At 40.3% G+C, this 8793-nt stretch overlaps 1 protein-coding gene across 1 annotated transcript in view; it reads left to right on the top strand.

Annotated features, from left to right (window-relative positions):
* The window catches only part of SEMA3D (sema domain, immunoglobulin domain (Ig), short basic domain, secreted, (semaphorin) 3D), a 93034-nt gene that overhangs the window by 83134 nt on the left and 1107 nt on the right, over nt 1-8793 (top strand). The gene's annotated exons all lie outside the window — the stretch shown is intronic.

Genomic DNA, 8793 nt, shown 5'->3' with positions numbered 1-8793 from the left:
AGAGAAGCAATGGTCTGTGCAGTAAAAACCTTTTTTCTTTGCTTTTTTTCTTGTTAGTAAAGTCTGAGAAATTTTCTTAAATGGCATTCTACACTCATGCAGACATATCGGGCTAAAGAAACGCACCTTGTGCTTGGAGTAGAAAGTGATTAGACTTGTGATGGCCCTTAATTCCAGCAGAAGGCAGATTTGAGGTCTTCACTGATGGATAAGCCCTGGAGAAGCTTCCAGGTCCCTTCATACCCCCTGTACAATTTCCTGCTTGTTCCTCCACAAGCTGGTGACAAAGGGGTCCTGTGACATGCCCAAAAGGTAAATGTGCTGGGACTGTTTTGCACTGAGTTTGAGTGCGTTTCAAACCTCATGAGTTTTCATAGCCTCACATGAATAGTTTTGTGTTTGAGGCTAAGTCCTGCTGTGATGACAACCATGGCAACAGGGAAGGAGAAGGGAAAAGAACTGCTCTTTCAAATGAGATGGGCCCAGATGTTAGATATGTTTTTTTGTTAAATGCTCGTCCTAGACAAAAACTAGTTTAAATCACAGCAGCTATCAAACACCCAACTGGCTTTCCACTCTCAATTCATCTGATGAGACTTTGAGTGCAGAAAACATGCTGGTTCTCTCTAAAGGCTGGAGAGATGAAGGCCAGGGCAGGTGTCCATGGTAGCATCACCTTTGGGTGAGACATGACTTATGGCAGTAGTCCCAAAGGTGCAAGCCCAGTTATATCTTGACCGAGAAAGCCAGAGTGAGGGGACACAAGACACTTGTGATTCTCCACCAAATAAGGCAAAAAGGCTGTATATTGACTATGACACTGCAATACTTTTAATTTATGCCCCTTCTCCTACTTATACTTTGGATCGGCAAAGATTCTTTCCTCTGCTGAGAATGAAAACATCATTAATTTATAGGCACAGTGCTTCCCACAACATGCACCAAACACCAAAAGAAACAGATTACTCATTTGAAATACCACCTCTAACCTCCAATACAGCCCATTCTTGGGAAAAAAAAAAAAAAAAAAAAGATCTTCTGATGAGCTGGCCAAGCATGCTGTCAGCCACAGGTGGTCAAAGTGAAAACCCGGCTAGAAGTAAATCAGCCTTTAAAGACCTATGGGCATTAGTTGTTTATGCTTTAATTGATTTACCTTTAACTGTCCTGTAGGGAAGACTCTACACTCTGCTTCCCTAAGGCATCAGTGTGTAAATGCAGTTACATATTTGGTCAGGGAAGAAACTAAAATCTTAGCTTAATTCTAACTATGTGTTTAAGATTCATTTTAAAAAAAATTTAAGGAGATTATTAAGATAGTTTTTGTTTGTTTGGGTTTTTTTTAATTTTCGTTTTTTTTTCTGAATACAAAGTTATGTCAATTATTGAGGGGACTCAGTAATTTTTAAAATAATGTATTGCATCTATAGCATGGAACTGAGCTTCTCAAAAAGAGGTAGAAGCTTTGCATAAAGCAGCCAGTTCCCCGTGAAGAATGTAGTATTTCTGTATCATAAGAAGATAAACTTCCAGGATTTGAAAGCCTCTTTTGAAGGGCGGCTTTTGAGTTGTATCTGTGTCAATTTTAGGAGGAAAGAAAATCAGTTGATTTTCTCAAAAATGACAGGTTCAAACAGACCTCTGAAGGCCAGGAAGCCAAGCAATGTTCTTACTTGATCCTTGAACAAAACTGCAGGTCAAACCAGCTTTTGAACAAAGTTAGGGCAGCCTAACCTATAACCGCATAGCCTAAGTTAAGGCTATGAGCTGTTGTTGGGATTTTGGTTTTTTTGTTTTGTTTGTTTGGGGTTTTTTTGCCATGTTTTCTTTTTCCAAAAAGTTTGGCCTGGCAGTGATCTGGCCCCTGCTACTTGTTCTGGGCCAAATGCCGATTACCCGGGCAGGATTGGGTAAGCCAGGGATGCACACATTGAGAGAGAGTAGAGGAATGGGTGTGTGTGTGAGATGGCTTTGGAAACTCCAGCAAGCGCACAGTGCACATCTTCGCTCATTAGCAGCCTTCCACAGCGATGTTTGGTGGCCGTGCTCTGTGTAAACAGTCTGACATCTGTTTGTACGAGAAAAGTAAAGCTTTGCTAGCAGGCTAGATTAACCTTTGAGGCAAATTTAGAAGAAAATCTGAAGGAGAAATCTGCAGACAGATTTTCTACGTTATGAATTCTAACAGTAGGCAAATAGCTTGTTACCACATACTGTCCCTAAAAACACAGCAGCATTTCTGTGATCTAGCTTTAATAAAAATGAAGTTGGAGCACATAGAATCATAGAATGGCCTAGGCTGGAAGGGACCTTAGAGATCATCTAGTCCAACCTCCCTGTCATGGGCAGGGACGCCACCTCTTGCCTAGACCAGGCAACACATGGGGACCGAGCTGGAATCGAACCCGCGACCTCGGTGTTGGTCCTTGTTGTCAGCACCGTGCTCAAACCACTGAGCTAACTGGCCCCCACATGTTCCACAGCTCCTTGGGCTGGTTTTGTTAGTTTATTTTTATGTGTATTTTTTGCAGTTTTTGAAGATAACAGCCTTTATACATGCATATGCACACATTGATGGTTACGGGATCAGATCACTTAAAGATAAAGTATAGCTATTAGTTTTATTTGATTCCTGCCAGAAAATTGTTACAGTAACAGAATTTCTAGTATTTTGACCCAGGTTAGTTCCAGGGTCCTAAGAACCTGAACTTCTGAGCAAACTCGGTTTGTACATCGCAATTCATCATATTGGGAGATATCATTTTTAGAAGAAAGAAAGCAAAAAACAACCTTTTTGAAGTTATTTTTTAAGATAAAGTTACTTTTAAAGATAACTGTATTAAGCTAGAAAAGTTAGGTTTTCAAATGTGGACACCTGAAGTTAAATTCCTAATTTCATATATGACTGCCTAGATAAATGACCAGGTCTGTAGCAATGCTGAACAATCACTCCCCTGATTAGATAGAATATTTACAGATTAAAATGTTAATCTCCTGTTAATTTGGGGATCCAGAAATTGAGATTTTTGTGTTTTCCAATTTGACTTATCAATGAAAACTAATTCATCAATATTAGAGCTTAATTGGAAGCCTTCCTAGAAAATCCAATGATTGGCAGAATAATTGACTTTCTTTTCAAAGTACTTCAGTTTGACAAAAATACCATATGTGACAGAAACACTGTGGTCATATTTAATGTGTAGCTTGATCTTTGTTCAGCCAATGCCTTACCATAATGTTTCCCATTACAATTATATTTTCTGCTCTCTCTCCCTTCCTGCAGCATATTTCTCAAATAACACTGTACATTATTTTAGTGCATGTCTTAGCGGTGTAACTTATTGTGATGACGATACCATGCTTTGCAAATGACTCCACGCACCTGGAACTTAGGTTACGGACTTTTAGTTCCAGGGCTGGAGCTCTAATGTCTCAGTAAGTCTTTAAACCTGGCTTTACACTGTCCTGGGCATGCACTACAGCTTCCTGAGGGATGGAAAAGGGCAAAATCCAGACAAGATGGGAAGCGTTTGGCCCAGCAGGATGTCTCCGACATTTCACCCTTAGGGTCATGGTTCAGAATGTGACTTCCAGGCAGAGCAACCTATGGGGAGGGACAGGATCTCCTGTGGTACAGGAGCTGTCACCAGGTCATTTTCCTGCCAGTGGGAGTACATTTCCCTGTAGTTTGGGGGCCATTTTAAGGTCAGGAGTCAAATAACTAGTGCTTTTGTGTTTAGTGGTGCTCACGCAATCGATCGTGTTTGTTCCTCTGCATGCAGGGTTAGTCACTGAGATGAGGGAGAGCATTTCAGTGGCTGGAGTTCTTAAAAAGTAGTGGAGACATCATCTGTTCGTAGTGTCTTAAACGGCTGAAGTTTTCTGAAGGTTAAAACAGATTCTTATTTATTTCTCAAAAAAAGCCCCTATGTGCTGTATTATGGATGTAATAAGTGTCAGGACTGCAAAAAGCAAAAAGCATGGCTCACTATAAAGACATTAGTTTTCATGCCCATGGCTCTGAAAAGTATTACCCCCTTGCTTTAGACTGCATTTCACCTCGATTCTCCTGCGGCTCCCGGTCTACCAAGCTGCCAGGGACAGAACAGACCATATTTTCTGAAGTGACAGAATAGGTGCAGATTGCTTTTAACTCTCTCCTTACTGTTCTATTCATACCTGGGGGTGAAAATAAATCCACTGAAAGGCAGGAGGACATTCCAGTTTCTTAGCTGTTCTCACCCTTTCCATATTCTTGCCTCACTATGTCTGACTGACAAACCTAGCTTAATGACCTTCTGTGGGGTTGGTAGGTATAACAGTTTGACTCAGTTGTGGACTGGACGTCTTACCAGGCACAAGATTGTGACCTAGCTGCCCCGTCGGAGCAAGGAAATGTTGCTTCCATTCCACATTTCAGACAGATAGAGAAGACTTTTTTCAGTTTATCCAAAACATAAGTTTCCGTATCTTTTTGTGGCTGGAGATTTTTGTGTCGTGACGGTGATTTTCTTTGTTGCAAACATCTGGTCATCATCATCTTGGGGAAAAAAAAAGTCACAGATTCAGTGCCACCCCTGAAAGAGTTGGATAAGAGCTGAGTAAGGAACAGGACATACACTAAGGACTGAGTTCCCAGTGTTACCTTCTGTTAAAGGAGTGTATTTCAGTGTTTGAATCCGTAGGTCAATGAGAAAAAGATGAAGAGAGTGGAAAACATAAGAAGAGATTAATTCTGCAACCTAGGGACTACTGATAGTTCTTAAACTTCCATTCTTTTATTTTATTATATGACTCACTGGCTTTTTTTTTCCCCTCAATACCTTGAGATTCTTAAGTAAGACTAATATTTTTGACATTTTCCTAGGGAAAAAAAAGAAGTGACTCTGAACTCAAATATAGCATGTGACATTTCTGCTTGATTTGGATATATGACGGGGGGGAGAAGGATGTAGGAGTTTAAAATTAGTCTCAGAACAAAAGTTAACTTCACCTTGAAAATAATAGGAATTATGCATTTCCATAACGACACTGTACCAGCGACACATTCTTCATTTTTCCTGTGGCTTCTTGGTAAATAAAAATGTAAAAAAAAAAAAAAAAAGGAGAAATTACAGCTGTGTTGGAGTTGAATTTTTTGTTTTCCCAGTACAAGAGAAACAAAGTTGTGTAACAATAATGCCGATAAAACCCCAGAGTGATCTTTCTTTCCAGTCAAAAGGTGAGGATGAAGGGGAAAACAATAGGAAAACATAGACAAATGTGAATTTTCAAGAAATGTTCCTCATTTTCCTTTCTCCCCCTCCCAATTTGTTCAGGGCTTGCAGCTAACCCATGATTAGTCCAGCTTTACCTCTAACATTTTTTCACATCTTGATTAATGAGGGAAGGCAGGCTTTGAAGCCACTTTCTTCTCCCAGACAGGTGCAGTGTTTTAACTGTGAAAGAGTTGACATATGAATTATTTGTAAAGAGGGAGCTATCTAAACACATCATTAGCAAAGGACAAAAGGCATTGACCTAACCTGGTGCCACAGCACTTTCAAATCCTTGGCTGTTCCCCAATTTACTGATTGTTTAAAGATTTGCCATCATTATTGGCAATGCCTATTATTTCTTCATTGTTAAATTCAGGTTGTGAAAATCAGGTGATTTGCATAGAGATCTTTTCCCTTTGACAGATATTGCCAGTATCTATGGCATATGCTGTAATTCAGGTAATGTAATTTTAGGCAAACTTAGGTGCTTACTATGAAAGATGAAAAGTTCGATTTGATGATGAAATATTTTCAAAAATCTGCTCCCACTCCACTAAGAAATTTAATGGCAATCAATTGCTTTATTTTTGTGGTTAATAATTTGTTCCCTATTGAGCAAAAGTGTCTCTCATATTTAAGCTTTATTGTATTCTCAGATTTAAGCACATGACAGTAAGCTTTTAGGAATTAAAGCCTTTGTGCTTCTGAATTGTTAGATCCTATTTACAAATACTTTAGGAGAGTTATTGACTACAACAATGGGTGGAGTGGAGCAATGAATCCACAGTTGGCCAAAATGAAATGATGTGTTATCTAACTAGTGTTTTCACTCTCCTCAAAATTTAATAAAATATGTTTTACATCTATAGGTCAGAAACCAAAGAGCACATTAAGCATTCAAGTGAAAGGTTAAAGATCTACTACCAAGTAATGAAATGCCAGGTGTTTATGAAACCCCAGAGCCCTGTGGGGGAAAAATAGAGAGGAAAGACAGAAGAGTTCTGAACCTATGGGTAAAACAACATAAACAGGATAGCAAAAAGAGAAGTGAAGGGAGAAAACAGTAATGAAGTGTTGTTCAGTACGTGTGAAATCAGAGCCATAATTTCATCCTGCCAGAGAATAAGAAAGGAATGAACAATGAAGGCACAGAGGAGGAGGAGGTGACAGTCGTCGTAAATCAATATCCAAGGTTAACACAGGACATTCTGTAAGAACACTGCTTCATTAAAAATAGGAGTCATGGTGGGCTGGCATTAAGGGACACAACTAATTTAGACTCTGATAGCTTTCTCTGTGGTGTCCCAAGGCAGATGGTGGGGGCAACTCCATCAGTTAACACATTTACAACTAGAAAGTGATGGCTGCTACACAAATGGTAAATAATTATGAGTAGCAGAGTACTGGACTTGGGGATCCAGGGATCTTTTCAAGTCTAGATCTGCCATTTTTCTGCCTCCTTTTCATTGAAAATAGGCAAAGCACTAGTGAGGGCTCTTTGGACTGGCACACAGCCAGCCAAAACAGCCAGCTGGAGATCTTCCAAGTGTAGGATGTACGCAGCTGTCAAGACTCTCTAGACTACAATACTGGCAGAGCCACCGATAGGCAGATGCTACTGATGAAATTGCATCAAGCCCTGAGCTCAAAGAGGTCTGTCCTGTTTTCACTCAGACAATGTGGGAACTTGGTCTTTGCGTAGTGCCTTATGAAACCCAAATGTCTGGAAATTAGCTGCTTCTTCCCACATTTTTCCCTAAATTTCTCAAATTGGGATCTTAGTGTTGGCATTGAAGCCTGAGCAGAAGAAAGAGGGTCTTCTTTGTCATACCGTGACAGCCAAGCCTCCGAGCACTTCCACCTGGCCCCTGCTCCTGCTTCTCTCTGTAGAGAACAGCACCACAAGGAAACACCTGCCCTAGACATATTTCTGCCTACAGCTACTTATTTGTGAATTCATTTATGCATTTTATGCTTCTGTTTTTACTGTAAAAAAAAGGTAGACTTACTTCGAATGCAGTGTCACTAGCTAATATAATTGAGGACTACTGACTTATGCCATAGGTTCTGGAGGTGGAAAAGCGGTCTTTTCCAATCTGTCTCCCTGTTATTTTCTGTGTATGTGCTTGTGGCCTGACCATGGTTTCTCTGGTTTAAACTCAGTGTAGTAAATCAAAAGTAGTCTGTCTTCATGTAGCACCTGTTGTCAGGGCAATCGATTTTCCAGCAATTTCTTGAAATTAGTATTATTTCACCCTGCTGGTGCCAAGTAGGCATACTTACATACAGTTTACAAACAAGGAAACTGAAGCTCAGGACTGACCCAACACCATCAGTTGATGGGTGACGTGAGCTAAAAAGTACTTGGCCACACAACTGGGCAGCCAGACCTACATTCTGACCAGGCAGTTCTGTCTCTGCTGCAGTGAAATCAGTAGCACACAGGCCTATATCCCATCATCCACATATCTGTCTATCCCTTCACCTACCTACCTACCTACCTACCTGTCTACTCTATATATTACTGAAGACTGTTACAGCTGGTACAGTAGCAAGCCAAAGTGTCTCTTTCTCTCTCTGCATGTATTGTATATATGTGTATTGCTTTTTTTGGTGATCTCAGAATGGTCTCTGAAATTATTTAACCCTCCCAAAGGGATTATCATAGAAACTTAGAAGTGAAAAGCCGTGGGAGGTCATCTCATCCATCTCTTTGCTCAAAGAGTCCCTATTATGATAAAGTACTAGTGAGTTAGGATCATAACAGATGGAGAATCATGTATGTATGTATTTTTTCCCATGGAGTAGAAGACAGAATCATGTGCAGATTTTTTACATAAAGAAACAATGTGTAGCTCACCCACTGTGAATAAATCAAATTTAGTCATCTTTATGCCTCCCTGATCTTCATCCTCTCAAGTTTGCTGGAGGGTCAGATGTGCACTCTGGGAGATTTTCCAGATTTTGTGTTTTCTCTCTGCCACCACTCCCCTATTTCTTAAACCCTTCACTCAGCCTTGTGCTGAAGTTTTTTTCCCCTACATTCTAACGATGCTGAGGTTGTGTTTAAGGCCCTGATGGTGCTGCTGTGTGCCGATGTGTGCCGCAGCCTCTGCGTGGCAGCAGCAGACAGCTTGCCAGGGAGGTGTCCCCTTCGCACTAAAGCAGCAGCATTTTCAAAGGAAATGCTGGTGTTGGACACTGGAAGTGAGGGCTCTGCTTTCTGCTTCCACTTTTGCTACTAATCTTTATATGGTCTTTAGCAAATCCCTTCCCTTCTATGCTTCCCAGCTGCAAAAATATTTAGGTGCCCAATGGCCCATCTTGGTTTTTTCATTGGTTTATTATTTTTTTATTTTTTTATTTTTGAAATAATTTTCAGATTTCCAGATATTTAACTTACCTGACAGTGTTATTACGCTAAGGTACGCTCTATTTATAACACGTGAGATCATGCTGTATTTTCGGAAATATTTCCATTCATAAGTGAAATTACAGTTCCACGCTGACATCCTTCAGCTCTCATCTGCAATCC

This window comes from Apaloderma vittatum, unplaced genomic scaffold (genome assembly GCF_000703405.1).
Source record: "Apaloderma vittatum isolate BGI_N311 unplaced genomic scaffold, ASM70340v1 scaffold3697, whole genome shotgun sequence".
Taxonomy (NCBI): Eukaryota; Metazoa; Chordata; class Aves; order Trogoniformes; family Trogonidae; genus Apaloderma; species Apaloderma vittatum.
Note: the sequence above shows the minus strand (reverse complement) of the source record. Positions and strands in the feature narration are given on the sequence as shown.